Genomic DNA, 18,396 nt, shown 5'->3' with positions numbered 1-18,396 from the left:
GACAGAAAACAACAAATATCGCCGAAGATGCAGAGAAAGGTGAACCCACCTACACTGTTGGTGGCAATGCAAACTGGTACAGCCACTGTGGAATGAGTATGGAGGTTCCTCAAGAAGTTAAAAATAGAGCTACCCTACGACCCAGCAATTGTGCTACTAGGTATTTACCCTAAAGGTACAAATGTAGTGAAATGAAGGGGCACCTGCACCCCAATGTTCATAGCAACAATGTCCACAATAGCCAAACTGTGGAAAGAACCAAGATATCCATTGACAGATGAAAGGATAAAGAAAATGTGATATATATAAAATATAATATAATATATAATATTTCATTATATATATATGTAATATAACTCAGCAATCAGAAAGGATGAAAACTTACCATTTACATCAACATGGTTGGAACTGGAGGGTATTATGCTGAGTGAAATAAGTCAATCAGAGAAATACAATTATCATATGGTTTCACTCATATGTGGAATACAAGAAACAGTGCAGAGGATCACAGGGTAAGGTAGGGAAAACTGAATGTAAGTCATCAGGGAGGGAGAAAAACCATGAGAGACTCTTAACTATAGGAAACAAACAGGGTTGATAGTGGGGAGGTGGGTGGGGGGAAAGGGTAATTGGTTGATGGGCATTAAGGAGGGCATGTGACGTGATGAGCACTGGGTGTTATATGCAACTGATAGGTCGTTGCACACTATATCTGAAATGAAGCATGTACTTTATGTTGGCTAACTGAATTTAAATTGTTAAAAAAGAGCTAACATATAAAAATAATATCTAACATTTATTAAATATTGTGTGCTATGTGGCTGGTATTTTACATATAATTAATAGCAATCCATGGAATAATCCCATGATGTAGATAACATATTATACCAGTTTTACGAATTAGGCAGACAAAATTTCAAGAGGTTTAGCTACTCGTACACATAACTGCTTGGAACCAAAGCTTATAGTCTTTTCAATATATTATATGGCCTCAAGATCATACTTTTTTTTTTAACCTGGAAATCATCCCGCAATAGAGCAAAATACCCAAATTTGCCAACTGATATAAGTGAAAAGTAATATCCAAATTAATAAAATAATATTCACTTGCAAGTTGAGTATTTTTTCTCCAAATTATTTGTTTGCCACAATGCATCCAAGGTCTGAACTTAAACAAAAATTTCAACCAGACCAATCTTACAACTCTGAGCAAAAACAGTGGCACAATCATGGCAGGATTTGCTTTCTGGAATTAAGCACACTGGTTTCCTAAGGAAAAGTCCCAACACACTGGGATTCCAGAAAGTCCCAACTTTCTGGAATTAAGCACACTGGTTTCCTAAGGAAAAGTCCCAACAGGCAACGTATGTGCCACTGGTATAGAATGACTGAATGCCTCCACTGGAATAGCTTCAATAATTCTCTGTAAATTGGATAAGACAAAAAGATTCATATTCAGGAGTGAAAACTCATCTGCACTTTATACTTAAGACATTTCATACCAGTGACCATGTATAACTCCTCTATAATAGAATAGTAGAATAAAAAACTCTGGGGACACCTGGGTGGCTCAGCTGGTTAAGCGCTGCCCTCAGGTCATGATCTCAAGGTCGTGGGATCGAGCCCCATGTCAGGATCCCTGCTCAGCAGGGAGTCTGCTTCTCCCTCTCTCTCTGCCTCCTCCCCTCTGCTCATGCTCTCTCTCAAATAAATAAATAAGATTACATTTTAAAACTCTGGGTAATCACTGTTTCCATGTACAAAATTTAAATTAACTGGAGTGCTCAGAGAAGGGGAGAAATGAGAGGTTCTGGTAAATTTTATTTTCTGCTTAACCTGAGGTCAACAAAATGAATATTTTTGTATTCCAGCTTTGCTGAAAATCTTTAAATGCCTACGTCTTCTTTCCTTACTATGTAGGAAATTAAACACAATTTGATCTTTTCTTAATGATTCAGTATTTTTCAGTGCTTCAGGAAATGTTCAATAACATCTCACAATATCTTTCTAGGACTTATGTATACAGAGTGGGAATGTAGGAAAGGAAATTTTACAAGGTATATTTCCATGAACTTGGTAGGAGCATGTTTATTTATGATTTGCTTCTTTTCGCTAAAGTTTGGGTAGAATAAGCTACAAGTAATGAGGTTATCTGCTGATTCAACTTTTACCACCCAGTTTTTATCTCTTGTACACTAAGATGATACAATACTGCTAACTCACAATATGGTATACATTAAAGGATTTTGGTTTTGGATTTTGTTGTTGTTATTGCTGGTGGGTTTGTACTAATCTTGCCATTGTCCTCACTTAGGAATTGTTATGAACAATGATATACATTCGATGATTAGTCTGGGGTGATAAGTCTGTGGCCACAAAGACTTTCACATATAAGCGGATTGAACTAACAACCAACTTTCATATATAAGCAGATTGAATGACTAGCCTGGTCTCACAGAGAGGAAAGATACGTTCCATGTGTGAACCCCATCAGGTACCTCCTCTCCACTTTACCTCCACATCAGTACCTATCCTTCTCCAACTCCAAGGTCAATGCCTGTATTACACATTCTCTGCACTCGTTGCTCTTTATCAGTATACAAACCAGCTCAGTTCTTGCCACTTACAAACTTTGCTCACCTCGATTCTACCTCTTACCACCCTTTTGCCTACCAATCCACTTTCTCTGGTTCCTCTCAAACACTAATCTTGAGGACTTTCCATCTTTACTTTTCTTTACTTCCTATGGGTCTCTGACATAGTGGGATCCTTCCATCTGGAAACTCTCTTCCCCAGTCTACCACTTTACCTTTTCTTCCTCTCTCTCGTCCTCCTGCTCTGACCACAGCTTAGTCTCCCTCCCTAGTTCTTCCCCTTGTGCCCTAGAGATTAGTGTTCCCAGAGCTTCATCCTCAGCTCTCCTGTCTTTTTTTGTCTATTTCTTCCTTCAGTTATTTCTCTCATTCCCCAAACTTTAACTGCCACAGATCCACTGATAACTCAGAAGTTCAGTAGCATTCCTGAGCTCCAAAGGCATATATCTGAGCAGCCTCCTGAGCAAGTTCAGCTGGATATTCTGGAAGTGATCTTGAAAGTCATCCAGCCAAAGGACATCCATGAGCCCAAGGTTTTCCTTTATCAGTTAAAGAGGCCAATTAATTATGTAGTTACTCAGGTCAGTCCCCTGGAATCCCATTTTTCCCTCACACACTCAACTGATTTTAGTTCAGACATATAGCAAATCTGTCCGCCTCAAAGCTGGTTTATAACCTTAGTTCAGATTTGCAAATTTCCCCTCTGCTTTTCCTCTTTCCACCTGTTCATTGTTTCCGTCCATCCTATACATGGGTTCACAGGAGCATCTCTCCAAAACTCAAATTTGATTTACTACTGCTCTTCCTTTTTGGACCACCTCCCTCATCTTTGGGGACCACTTCTTCAATCCAACCCATGGAATAAAGTCCAGAATATTTTTCAGAGCATGTCATATCCTTCACATCTGGCCTTAACCTATCACCCCACCACCACCTCCCAGTGCCTTTGCACACACACCTATCAAGCACCATCTTCTGCTCAGCACACTCCTGACTGTCTCATCCCCCTGGAACTCCTGTTCAACCTTCAAGACACCTTGTCAATATCTCTTTTATAGCACTTGTAATATTGCATTGTAATTAATTTACACAACGCTCCTTATGTTGTGTTGTAATTATTAAAATATACACACTGCTTAATGATAGGGATGTTTTCTCCATTGTAACCATTATCTATCATGGTACTTGATAGGTACTTAGTAGGTACTTGATAGTACTTAGTAGGTACTCAACAAATATATTGGAATTAAATGGCTTAGTGGTGAACTCAGTCTAAATGATATAAGTCTGGTCCAATGAGCTAATCATCATCGTCTACTCCTTCATTGTTCATGACAGGTATTTTCCTGGACATAACGGAGAGGTGTTTTCTAATTTCAGACACTGTGTGTCTTCTCGACTTGTGAGAAAAAAAAAAAACAGCCCCTGTTTGCTTCACTTTCTTGGGGGAATAAATTGCATTATGTAACTGTGTAGCCAACACGCTTTTTAGGGGCACACTTTGTTGACCTGTTCAAATCTTTCTTGTCTCTCCTGTTATTCTTTCTGTGAGCCTATCTGCCCTTTTTCAAAAGAGAAAACATCACAGAGCATTTCTGTAATAATATGGTGTATATTATCACGTTAGCCACAGTTATAATAAAAGTAGCTACATAATCAGATTATACTTTGCCTCATAGCCATAGAAATAATGGGGCTTTATCAGGAAATTTTTATAACCAAATGGAAATTCACTAATGCAATAGGAAGTTATCAAATGTAATATAATTCAGGAGTCCCAAACTGCTAATGTCTCGGTAGGTGAAGGGGAAAAAGAAAGTTACTTTATTATAATGAATCTCTTAACAGAGACATGTTTATTATTTTTGTAAAAATGTTCAGCATATGTTTTTTTTTTCTCTTATATAATCATTTCTGGTCTTGTTTCATTTTGTTTTCATTTGGATGCTTTTTTTATGAAGAGTTTCTTTTGAGTACCAAAAGAAAATTAAAGTGATCGGTGATCAGGGTATTATTAAGTAGAAGAAATCATACCAATTTTGAAAATATGGACATGTGCTTTCAAACTGCTGAGAGCTTTATTTTTTATTTTTTAAAAAGATTTTATGCATTTATTCATGAGAGACACAGAGAGAGAGAGAGGCAGAGACACAGGCAGAAGGAGAAGCAGGCTCCATGCAGGGAGCCCAATGTGGGACTCGATCCTGGGTCTCCAGGATCACGCCCTGGGCCGAAGGCAGGCACTGAACCGCTGAGCCACCCAGACTGCCCTGCTGAGAGTTTTAAAAAGGCTTCCACAAGTGTAATATACACAATGGAATATCAGTGTGACCACATGTTGTGGAAAGTGACTAGCTTTCTATTCACATGCATGAACTAATGAGCAAGAAAACACAGTATATGTTGAATAGCCAGTGTTCAAATCCCATTCAAACTTCTACCTCAGTTTCCATCTAAAGACAATGAACAAATATGCAAAATCAAAGTAGGTAGAATTTTTGCATTTACTAAACAGTGGCTTCGTGACAATCATATCAAATTCAAAAAAAATATTAAATGGCCTTTCTGCTTCATATTAAATCAAATTCTTGCTGGAATTCAAAGGATTTTTTCTTTGAAGTCCTTTTCCTTTCTCTAAAAACATTTCTTCCTGAGTCCAGGACTGGGAAAAGAGGGTAAGTGATTACACATAATACACGCATACGCATACATATATATATACATACATAATAGATAGCTGGTGATCTGTTATTCTGGAAATTTTGAAAGGGAATATAGTTACTTCTTCTAACCTGAAATCCAACCACTTCGGAATGCATAAAAATTAGATAACAGTTGTAAGCCATGAAAATTTACTTAAGATAGACTAGAAATACACATTTGTAATTTTGTCATTTTGATCAATGTTTTTTCTCCAATTTTGTGTCCAACCAGAATATTCCTACTGCTCAGGTTCAGGATCTGATTTGTGCTGAGGGTCTACAGCTGTACATATCAGCTCTTCCTCTCTAGATGACACACATTCTCCCCTCCAACATCTAAGTGTCACACAAAAGGAGGATGTGACCTGGTAACAACACAATCAGATGTAATTAAAATTTTTAGGATCATGCTTTCCAAATAGAGCACAAACCTATTTTTAGTATGTCATTATACATGGTGGGATATATTAGTGGAGGTATTTAGAGGATACAGGGAAAAACGGAAACCAATTTGGGGTGAGGACAGGTGGTGTTAATTCAAAATTACATATCTAAGAAAAAAATCATCTTCATCTGCAAATTGAGGAGAAAGTGAAAGGAGTAAACACGCTCTTCAGGAAGTGTCTTTGTATATGCAGAATCAAAAAGAAAGCCAGTTTTCTGTTCTTCAAAACAATCCCTTCCTCCAAGCAAATAGGAATTTTAAGATTCCAGGATGTGTTCAAGGTCTCCAAACATATTCTCACTGCTCAGGTTCTTTTCCTTTGCCACCTGATATTGTTGCTTTAGTCACCTAAGTGTACTTCTGCCCCGGTTTGGATTCCCTGCCCTCTTCTACATATACATTTCATGATCTGCTTCTCAGAGCACTATGGCCCAGTGTGGGGCGGAGTGATCACGTGGCAGTTCATGTAAATGACATTATGTTCTCATTCAAGTGACACTGTGCTTAAATATCCCGATATGATGAGGAGTAAAGATTTGTTGTTGTTGTTTTTTAACATTTTATTTATTCATGAGAGACACAGAGGCAGAAACACAGGCAGAGGGAGAAGCAGGCTCCATGCAGGAAGCCCGATGCGGGACTAGATCCCAGGTCTCCAGGATCACGCCCTGAGCCAAAGGCAGGCGCTAAACCGCTGAGCCACCCAAGGATCACCAGGAGTAGAGATCTGTAATGAATCCTTCCTTCAGTAATATGGACTTCTCAACCCCAGAGTTCTGAAACTCCTGTATGAGTAAAAGAAAATTGAAAACCATAAAATTCCTATAAGAACACATAGGTGGCAAGCTCCTTGGAGATGACTTTGTGGATTTGACACCCAAAGCAAAAGATGACAAAAGTAAAAATAAACAAGAGGGACTACATCAAACTAAAAAGCTTCTGCACGGCAAAGGAAACCGTCAAGATGAAAAGGAAATCTACCAAATGAAAGCAAATATTTGCAAATCATGTATCTGATAAGGTGTAGGGAGTTAATATTCAAGATATATAAAGAATTCATACAACTCCATAGTAAAAAAAAATCTATTAAAACATGGGATGGGTATCTGAATAGACATTTTTTCCAAAGAAGACATCCTTTTTGTTTTTTTTCAAAGAAGACATCCTAATACCCAACAGATACATGAAAATGGGCTCACATCCTAATTATCAAGGGAATACAAATCAAAACCACCGAGAGATATCACTTCACACCTGTTAGAACGGCCATTATCAAAATATAAGTGATAATAAGTATTGGCAAGGATGTAGATAAAAGGGAACAATTGTGCACGTTGGTGTAATGTAAATTGGTGCAGCCGCTCTGAAAAACAGTATGGAATTTCCTCAAAAAAAAAAAAACAACTAAAAATAGAAATACCATATGATCCACCAATTCCTCTTCTAGGAATACACCCAAAGGAGATGAAATCACTCTTTCAAAGAGATATCTGCATCACCATGTTCATTTCAACATCATTTACAATAGCCGAAACATGGAAATAGTAGGTTTCAATTGATGGATAAATGAATAAAGAAAATGTGATATACATATACTATATACTCATATATACATATGTATATAAATATCACTTATTCTCATATATAAGAATATTACTCAGCTATAGAAGAAAATGCTGAAAATGGTACTATTTGGGACATGTGTGGACCTTGAGGTCATTATGCTAAGTGAGATAAGTCTGAGAAAGACAAATACTGTAATATCTTACTTATATGTGAAATCTAAGAAAACTAAATTCATAGAAAGAGAGGGTAAATTGGTGGTTGCCAGAGGTGGGGGTTTTGGGGTGGGGGAAAGCGGTAAAGATAGTCAGAAGGTACAAGCTTTCAGTTGTAAGATAAATAAGTTCTAGACTTATTAATTACAGCTTAATTAATGTACAGCACAGACTATAGTTACAATGCTGTTTAGTGTATTTGAAAGCTGCTAAAAGAGTAGGACTTAAAATTTCTTATCACAAGAAAAAAAATGCAATGGTGTGAGATGATAGATATGAATCAAACTTATCGTGGTAGTCATTTTGCAATGTATACTTTATTTCACAATAATCATTGTGCATATATCAAATCATGATGTTGTACACATGTTATATGTCAACTATATCTCAGTAAAACCATGGGAGGAAAGATTATAGGCACACAAGTCACAAAGGCATAGACTTCCTTTTTCCCATCTCTCTGTATTTTGTGTGGTATAAATTTCTTTATTTTTTTAAAGATTTTATTTATTTATTTATTTATGAGAGACACACAGAGAGAGAGAGAGAGGCAGAGACACAGAGGGAGGGAGAAGCAGGCTCCATGCAGGGAGCCCAACATGGGACTCGATCCTGGATCTTCAGGATCAGGCTCTGGGCTGAAGGCAGGCACTAAACCACTGAGCCACCCGGGGTGCCCTATAAATTTCCTTAGTACAGAAATCACCCTTTTGGAATTGCTGCCTGCTTATCAGTCACCCAGAGATTCAGAGGACAAGCTCTGGAATTGTAATGCCTCAATTTGGTACCCCACTCGTCAACTTTCATGAGGGCAAGATCTTGGTCATTTTGTTTCAACTGTATACACTTCGGTTTCCTAATCTGGAAAAGAAAGTAAAAATAATAGCCACAAGGGCTTATTATGAATATTAAATGAGTTACTGTGTGTGATGTTCTTACTACAGTACAAGGCAAGCAAGTGGTAAATGTTAATTATTATAAGAAATTAAAAGATGTATTGCTAGTTAATAGTGAGTCCTATTGTTAGTTAATTGATATTAAGAATACATTTATTATGATATTTATTTTTTAAAATTTTAGTATTATCGCTAAAATATGTAGCAGTTTCATGTTATTTCAGCTATCTCAAAAGATATACTTTGCATAATCATTCAAAGGAAATGAAAAGATCAATAATTATCAGGCATAAACCTCAGGATGCCAAACAACTTCACAGAATCACAAACTGCCGTAATGATTCCCCATCATTTCTCTTGTGGCTGCTACCTTATAAAAATCTTGCCAATGGGGACGCCTGGGTGGCTCAGCAGTTTGGCGCTTGCCTTCAGCCCAGGGTGTCATCTTGGAGACCCGAGATCGAGACCCACGTCAGGCTCCCTGCATGGAGCCTGCCTCTCTCTCTCTTTGCCTGTGTCTCTGCCTCTCTCTCTGTATCTCTCATGAGTAAATACATAAAATCTTAAAAAAAAAAAATCTTGCCAATGGACTCATGTCATACCTAGATGCAGGTTTTCCCTGGCCTCCCAAGAACTTCAATCACTTAGCTTCTAGTAGATGTAGGCCTCTGGGATAGAGGAGGGAATACCAGCACTTAGCTTTTCAAAATTGAAAGTATGTTTCTCTGCACCCAAAGAGAAATGGACCCAAGTCTAGCAGGAGGACCATGCACTTGCTGCAAGAATATAGAGAGGTTTCCCCTAGAAGAAGGCGAACTAGCCATGAGAATGGGAGGCTGGAACATAGGAAGTATCCTAAAGTCAGAGGCTCTCAGTAGGACCTGTCCTTGGCTGATGAGGCCATATAAGGCAGACAGGTTAAGAAACTAGAGAAGATCTTATGCAGAATTTGAAATAGGAAAAGAAATAAAAAAGAAAGAAAGAAAAGACATTCTTAGACATTAGACACTTCAGCTGAGATGATTCTACAATTGAGGCTCTGATGAAAAAAATAAACAGATCGGGGCATTCATTGGGTAGTTAAGCTAGTTTTAAAAGATGATCAAATAGAGACAGTTAGTACTTGGATCCTGGCTTCAAAGTTGGGACACTGTGCCCTATAGGTCCTCTGACTTCCCTTTAGGGTACTCTGTTCTTCCCTAAGTGAGTATGGAAGCAACGGCCTGTACAACTGTTTTAATCACACACCATTGATCATTCTGAGAAGAATGCTAACCATTCACTGAGAGTAAGTTTTGGTTCTATTTAAAGATGGTGAGAATGACTGCGGTATCATAACGCTAGAACATTCCACTTGGAATCAAATGCTCTACATTGATGGTTCTCCTTTTCTCCATTAATCTGACTACCTTAATGACCTATCCAAAACTCAAACCAAGGTCTATAGTGTCAGATCACAGCAGGCATCATATATTCCCATTATTCTTCTACTGTAGTTTTTATTAAGGACAATTGTGGTTCTCTATTGAAGGGATTCCTGAGATTTTACAAGTATTTTGTTTGGAGAAGGGAAAATAGAAGCCAAAGGTCAGAGAAGATTTATGAAGTCAGTTGGGCAATGGGACATATATGAGCATGCATGCTTTTCACATAACCTTCACATCTCATTCTCTATTCCACACTTTCTACCCACAAAGTGAGCTCTACCACTGTGATTTCATTTTTGTCTCTTTAGGCTTCATATGAAAATTTGGAGAAAGTGTGTTGATTACTTTGCAAAAGACTTTGATGGATTTACCTCCACCAGTTTCCATGAATTTTAAGAATGAGCTCTCCAAAACTCTAAAGCAGGGATTCCTGTTTTACAAGACCAATCTTGAGACAGTCCTGAGTCTTATGAAATTTATGGAATCTCCAAATTTGTACCCTCTTTCTTGAATGGTGTTAGAAGGACCATGCTTTTAGAGGAAGGATTTGGTGCTTATTGAACGGTGGATGGTGAGTCCAGTGCTGGGATTATGTAAACAAACTTGAGTTTAGCCTATGTCAGATGTTTATTTCAGATGGCGCTGCAGTCAATGCCATTGGGTGAGTGTGTTTTGTTTTCCTCATGACCAACACTTACTTGGTATTTTCAGAGTTCTCACTGCTGCTTCTTAGTTTTCCAGTTCCAAGAGACACAGTGGCTTTCTCCTCCATGTCTGCTTCACTGGTGCCAGGCTTGTTGAAGTCTTCAGTAAAAACTAGATTGTCAAATCTAGAGTGTCCATGGAGTCAGTAAAGCTAGAAGCCATGGTGCAGTCAAAGAGCAACCGCAACCGTCTCACCATGGTAGTCCTTTCTTAACTAAGAGATGAATACTATCATTGTACAGATGGGGATCACTAGAAGTCACCACCACTCTTTGATTTAACAAACATTTATGGAGAGTCTGCATGATTGAGATGCTGAGGAGATAGAAATATGATGCTGCTTTCAAGAAAAAAAAGTTGATATTATTAAATGACAAAGGTACTATATTTTACACACTTTATTCCATCTAATTCTTACAACAGCATTTTGAGCTTGGGAATATTATTTCTGTTTCACAGATAAAGAAACAGGCTCAAGGTATTTAAGTAATTTGCTCAAGATCCTTCAGTTGGCAAGTGATAGAGACAGAACTGTCTGACTCCATAATATAAAGTCAGTTTAATGTAGATGAAAAGGCAGTTGCTTAGACAACTAGAATTTAAGGAAATGTGTGATAAGTGTAGTAAGAAGAGAACATTTTAAAATGCCTTGAGAGGGATGCCTGGCTGGCTCAGTTGGAAGAACATGCAAGTCTTTATCTTGGGGTCATGAGTTTGAGCCCCTCATTGGCTGTCAAGATTATTTAAATAAACTTTTAAAAATGCCATAAGAATTTTCAGTTAAGAGATAAGAACTTTATCCACCCCCCCCCACACACACACACAAATGAGCCCCTTCATACGTACCAGTTGGCATGGAGCAGAACAACCTAGAAATACATTAGAATACAGTGTTGAGTCTACTTAGGTTAAAAGTTTAGGGATAAGATTGTTCACTTTCTATGCATGGATGCTGTCACATACTGGGGTATCCATTTCTCAAGTTGCCCTGATCAGGAGACCAGTTGGGGCTTAATGGGGTGAGGCCAATAAGAGCACTTCTTACCCCCAGATGGTTTTCTGTTCTCAGGAGCCAATTCTGTTTTTCTCTTATGGAAAGTAAATATCTGCAAATCTGAAGGATATTAATTTTCCGTCCTAGATGAAGCAATTATTGGTAACTAGGTATGGAACAATCTGCAAGCTATGTGAGAAAAAAAATGCAAATCAGGGACACCTGGGTGGCTCAGTGGTTGAGCGTTTGCCTTCAGCTCAGGGCATGATCCTGGAGTCCCGGGATCGAGACCCATATCAGGCTCCCTGCATGGAGTCTGCTTCTCTCTCTGCCTATGTCTCTGCCTCTCTCTCTCTGTGTGTCTCTCATAAATAAATAAATAAAATCTTTTTTAAAATATGCAAATCTATAAAATATACTGGAATAAAATCATTTTTCCATATTTGATAGCAAACATTAATTACCTTGCACCTTTTGGTAACTACTTCTCATGTTTGAATCCAAAATCATATAGTAATGGTAACACATTTTATACAGTACATCATAGTACAATATGGTACATTTATTCCCCCAATCCCTTTGAGATAAATAGGAATTATTTTCCCCAAGTGAGAGATGGGGAAAATAAAGGATAGTACTTCAAATAAAGTATATTTCCAAGGTTCAAAAAGTATCTTTCCAGGATTACAGAGCCAGTGAGTGCAAAGCTAGAACTGTAGGCCAGAGCACCCTATTGCAAGTTACATGGTCTTTTCTACACATGGTGTGGTTTTGCAGTAGGTATGATATTATCTCTTTACTACTCTCTATCATCAAAAGGGATGCTCTAAGAAGGTGATAGCCTTTGCCAACTTTGCCCGTGGCAAAACTCACATTAATTCACATATACCTCAGCATGTCTTCTTCGAATATGGAAACCTTCCATTATAACTGACTCTATCTATATTGCTGAATTTCCGTTATTATGACTTTTCATTGTTTCCTAGAATGTGTTATTCTGAATTTGTTAATTCCCAGCTTTTTCTTCTGTCTACACCAAATAATCATACATAGAAAATGACGCTGGAAGAACTGGATCCACATCTAGACACAGGAATGGGTTACTATTTCAGTAGTAATCTTAGAAAGCTAATCCAAAAAAAATCACTTAAGCAAAACTTAGTTCATTTGGGTAAAACATGAATTAAGTGGTGAGTTTTCCAAACAAACATTTGAAATATTAATATCTCCACAGTTCTTAGAGGAAGCAAATGGACAGATAGAGACCATGTATATATATTTGCATCTGCAAATAAGCCCTACGACCCAGCAATTGCACTGTTGGGGATTTACCCCAAAGATACAAATGCAATGAAACGCCGGGACACCTGCACCCCGATGTTTCTAGCAGCAATGGCCACTATAGCCAAACTGTGGAAGGAGCCTCGGTGTCCAACGAAAGATGAATGGATAAAGAAGATGTGGTTTATGTATACAATGGAATATTACTCAGCTATTAGAAATGACAAATACCCACCATTTGCTTCAACGTGGATGGAACTGGAGGGTATTATGCTGAGTGAAGTAAGTCAGTCGGAGAAGGACAAACATTATATGTTCTCATTCATTTGGGGAATATAAATAATAGTGAAAGGGAAAATAAGGGAAGGGAGAAGAAATGGGTGGGAAATATCAGAAAGGGAGACAGAACGTAAAGACTGCTAACTCTGGGAAACGAACTAGGGGTGGTAGAAGGGGAGGAGGGCGGGGGGTGGGAGTGAATGGGTGACGGGCACTGGGTGTTATTCTGTATGTTAGTAAATTGAACACCAATAAAAAAAAATAATAATAATTAAAACAAAACAAAAAAAAAAGGACAACTGGGTACAGAAAATCTCATAGTTTTAAAAGATTTCTTGTATATGACCAGTTTTTAAATAAAAATTGTATTTATCTAAGATGTCCAGCATGATGATTTGATATAAATGGTGAAGCTTTTACTAGAGTTAAGCTAATTACCATATCTTCTCCTCACATAGTTATCTTATTGTGAGTGTAATGAGAGTACATGAAATCTACATTGAAATTTTATGGAATTCTCTCCTCTGACCCCCACCATGCCATGCTTTGAGAAAGTATTTTTCTTCTAAAGATACTGGGTATATATTCACATCTTCTGATGATATGTATTGGGTTTGTAATGTCTTACCAGGCCAAGAATGTATCAACTGGAGACCGTCTAGAGAGGCAATTAAAATGGCCAGTTTACACCAAGCTGCAGAAAAGAGAAATGGAGTTAGGGGGAAAGAAATTCAAAGAAATGGTCTTTCCAATCCCACTCCCATTGACTACAGGATTCGTCAAGGGTGGCTAGAATTCTGCTCTCAGTTTTCCAGTCCTGGGCCTTAGCAGATTCAGAATGGAAAGAGAATCCGAAATTGCGCTAGTAAGACACATGAAGACCATATTTAACACTTCCTATTCATCAGGCACAGTGTGATCTCTTTACATACGGCCTCTCATATAGCAAATAACATAAAAATCAGTTTGTGAGGGCATATCCAAGGAACAGTGATATTTCCTAGAAATTAGTATACATAGAACTCCTGCTGAATGTAATTCATCAGTACTGCCCACAAAAGTAACCACTCATGAGACATTTAGCACCTGTGAGATACAACACACAATATGAATGTATTGGGTTATTCAAACTCAAACATCTGTTGGCTTTTAATAACTAATAACGTGACTATTTACTCCAAAGATTTTTGACTTGTCACTCTTCCTACCATCTTGTCACAATTTTTTTAATGGAAAATCTAAAACCAGACATGTAAAAATAACCTAGTTTCCCCTTAATTCATGGAAAAAAACTCTGAAAAAAAATTTTGTTGTTTAAGAAACCAACTAAAATAATTATGAGGACCTAAAATATTGGATGCAACTTCCTAACTTCTGTACCTCAGTCTACCTATCCCTAAAATAGGATTAACAATATTGCACTACACCTGCAAAGGAATATAAATTTAATAAGCCTTTTAAACCTCCACTTTGTAATCCTCAGAGGAAAAGGCACTATGTAAATATCAAGTAATCTTATCTTTGTGCCTCATTATCTGAGCTAATATTAACTGTAGAAAAGTTATGTCAAATAACATAAAATGGATATTAGACTAAAACTGCAGTTTGATTTTATTGTTTTACCATTAATATTGGCAAGTAAGGATAAAATATGCACAAAGGAGGACTAAATGGCAAACACTCATTATATTATCTCACCAAAATTCCAACAGAGAAATAATATCTAGTAATAACATAGCACAGTTCCTGGTTCTGCCAACTTCTAAAATAAAAACCAACTTGGATTAAGCATGCCAGCTGAAAATAAAGTAATACCTTAAAAAAAAAAAAAAAAGCTCACACCTACTTCTAAAAATCAGAAGGCAATAATCGGCCAGTAGCATCATTTCCCACTATTTAATGGCACATCATTAGCAAAAATAAAATTGTCAAGAATCTCATATTGATACTGTTTTCACTTTTATGATTTGGCCAAGTGATCCTCATGCCGGGACAGCTTACTCTGTATTTCAGATCTGTGGTCTCTATGATGCAGCAGGAAGGTTCCATGACTGGCCCGAAACATTAGGAAGCTCAGGAATGGCGCCCATGTCTCATGACCTTCTTGTTAACATTGCAATCCTTGCACGTTCATTTTGGACAAGCTTCAAGTCTCTTAGTCCATGGATGAGTGTCAGAGTATTTGCAAGATGATCTGCAAAATCCAATCTGAAGCTCATCCTAATACACAACGAGGAGTTAATCCTCTGTGTTGGTACAGTGCTGTGCAATTTTTAATGCTTTACAAACCTTCATTTACCTCCCTCAGAGTAGGGAGGACTATCTTATTTATTTTACTTATCTCTATTTTTCTTGTGGTAATGCAGTGGCTAGGAATCAGCAATTATTACTGTTATTTAGTTGGGACCCTAATTCATTAATCTTATTATAACCAGATTTTACCTCAGCTTTGCGTTACTATTTTCCTAGTTCAAATTTTCTTTTTCTTTCTTTTTTCCTTCCTTTCTTTCTTTCTTTCTTTCTTTCTTTCTTTCTTTCTTTCTTTCCTTTCTTTCCTCCTTTCTTTCTTTCTTTCTTTCTTTCTTTCTTTCTTTCTTTCTTTCTTTCTTTTTTTTCTTTCTTTCTCTCTGGCATTTTTCCCCCATTTGTATCTTATCCATAGTTACATAATTCCCTTGGCAGCTTCAAAAGTTGTCCAAACTCCTGCAGCTTTTTTCTTCATTGGGGATTTAACAACCCAGGCAAGGGTGTTTACCCCTGGGACTGCTTTCTGCTAACTCAGCAAAGACTTTAGATCAAATTTCCCAGGGCTCTTGATTGTTCACAGAGCACCAAGGTTATTTTCATTTCTACAGCCAGAAGTAGGGAAGATAAAGTAATAATGGTCATTTTCAGGGTGTACTTCCCAGTAGGGTAGCTTCCAGACTTTCCTTTTGCAATTATAACATTTTCCTCCTTAACCACCCTACCTGTTAGTTCCTCAGCCATTGAAACTAAAGGTCCTATTATTTATATACTGCATTGAATCTTTAAGGGTTATTGTTGTTGTTGATTTTTTTTTTTAATGAATCACTAATGCTCAGGTGCCCTTAATAATAACCTCTAACCACTTTCTAGTTTAAAATCCTGCTTCGGGGTCTAAAGGAATACTGTAAGTAAGAAAACAGTAAGTAAAACTGTTTTTAAGGCATTTTTTTCTTACCTTCATCATAAAGAATTTATTAGAGATTGTGTGAAACTGTGCTAAGTATTTTAAGATGATATCAGAATCATAGATGGCCAACGTGACCAAAGACCAGACTGTCCTCAAGAGTAAGGGCAATGCAGGGGTACGAGACCAAATGCCAGGAGATCTGGTTTTAAGTGTAACACATTCTCGAAGCTTAGTTTCCTCACTTTTCTACCTGTAAGGACTGGTGTGAAGAGGTGGGTGAAATTAATTTATAAATGGTAACACTCATGTAAGATTCTTATACCTTCCTATCCATATATGTTTACATTGAACAAGAGAAATTGAAGTAAGATTTTCAAAGGGAAGTCGAGGAATGTTACAGGTATGCCAATAAATCTCTACAAGATTTCCTTTGACATAGTTCTTTAGCAATATATTCTACTGTCTAACATTTCTTTCAGGAAAATTCTATCTCTAACCTAAAGCCCAAACATCATGAAATAATGCCCAAACATCATAAACAATTTGTTTTGACCACTACATAGGCTACTTCATGGTTCCTACAATAAGCCCCAAATTATATTACAACCCTAATTAATACTTGCAGTGATGGGCAGACCCTACCTTGGTATATGATGATCAAGCATTCCAACCCTTAATTGGCAATTTTGCTATACTCACCAGTATTTGTTGCCCTCCGTCATCCAAATTACTTTGCTTAAACGCTGTCATCCCATTTGGCTTTAATGCCTATAGAGTCAGAACAATCCAGCCTAATGCTTTCTTGGTGACTAGCTGCGGTTCAAAGGTCAGCATATCCCCCAGGACATAGAGGGCCTCAGCTCTACCAAGAAGGCACCACCACATCACATACTACACACTTTATAAGAGAAACTGATTGGTGACTTAAATATGAAGTTCTTTTTCTCAGGGATGGGGGTGTAGCAAGGAGCACCCAGCTTTTCTGAAGCAAGTTCACAGCCTCAAAGCTTTGGCCTTATAAACAATCTATCTTTTGACTTGCTTTTTTTTTTTCCCCTCAAAGGTGTTCTGAAAAGCAGAACATGTGGGAGCATAATAAAAATGAGTCATATGGGAGTGGAGGACACCCCCCCACCAGGGGACTGACATTTAGAGATAAATACAGCATGAGAAGGTTACTGAAATTGCATTTCCACTGACCAAGTCCTTTTTCCGCGGAGTAGCAATGTAAAATAAAAATGCAACACAATGACCACGCAGGATTGTTTGCAGGGATAAACAGGACAGGAGACAGACTCCCCTGTGCTGCATTTTTCCCACTGCAGATGAATGAAAGAGGCAATTATCTAATAAAAAATTTACTGTTAATTGCTACCAGTTAAGCAGTACTACTGTCAGCACTATTAAGTACTATTTGGACTGAAGAGATTTATTTCACCTTCTTCTGCTTGGAAATTTGACATCATTCCTGGCTTCTACCTCACCCCCCAATTATAATCCACTGGAAATGGGAAAGCGACAAGAGCCATTTAATGTGTCACAACAAGAGTGAGGGGGAAGAAGTGCTGGAAGTGGAGGCTTTTCAAAGAGACTGGGGGAAATAGTATGGCATGATGATTACAGAATCTGGGTTGGTTTTTTTTTTTCTTCTTCTTCTTTCTCCCTCCTTTTCTGTATGGACTTTTGTTTTTGTTTTTGTTTTTGTTTTCTCATTTATGGCCAAAGCCTTATTCCCAAAGGGTGTGTTCTTTCAGGTTTATGGCTCTGACTAATGGAATTGCTCTAAATAACATTTTGATCTCGCAAGGTCACCCAGAGTGCTATACCTTTCCTTTAATGATTCAGGTCTGGACCAAGCATTTCCCAGAATTGAGATGGTAATGAAGTCATTAGTTTCTTCCTACTTGAAGCCCTGGCTAGAAAGCAGAATTCTATGGGCAAAGTCTGAGTGGGCTTTTTTCATAAATCTCACACCCAGCTGAGCTGTAACACCTGTTACATTTTCCCAGGAGCCTGAGCCATAAGACCATTTCCAATCTATTTGCTCTTCTTCTTCCACAGGACACTGACAAAGGCAGGGGTCCCTGCTTTCTAAGGCACTGCTAATTGAAAATCTCTGGCTGGTGCAAATGTGAACTCAA

At 37.8% G+C, this 18,396-nt stretch overlaps 1 long non-coding RNA gene across 28 annotated transcripts in view; it reads right to left on the bottom strand.

Annotated features, from left to right (window-relative positions):
- Positions 1 to 18,396, bottom strand: part of LOC144306781 (uncharacterized) — a 350,851-nt gene that overhangs the window by 227,304 nt on the left and 105,151 nt on the right. For 15 of the 28 annotated variants that reach the window (XR_013373844.1, XR_013373854.1, XR_013373855.1 and 12 more), the window contains exons 3-4: positions 13,730 to 13,795; positions 11,394 to 11,416 (exon numbers count right to left, since the gene is read on the bottom strand). This is a non-coding gene — a long non-coding RNA (uncharacterized LOC144306781). Of the gene's footprint in view, positions 1 to 1,312; positions 1,424 to 10,540; positions 11,374 to 11,393; positions 11,417 to 13,729; positions 13,796 to 18,396 lie in introns of those variants that run through there. The other 13 variants (XR_013373846.1, XR_013373845.1, XR_013373848.1 and 10 more) reach the window with 3 other exon arrangements.

This window comes from Canis aureus, chromosome 37, assembly GCF_053574225.1.
Source record: "Canis aureus isolate CA01 chromosome 37, VMU_Caureus_v.1.0, whole genome shotgun sequence".
NCBI lineage: Eukaryota > Metazoa > Chordata > Mammalia > Carnivora > Canidae > Canis > Canis aureus.
This window is presented reverse-complemented; position numbering and strand designations above follow the sequence as displayed.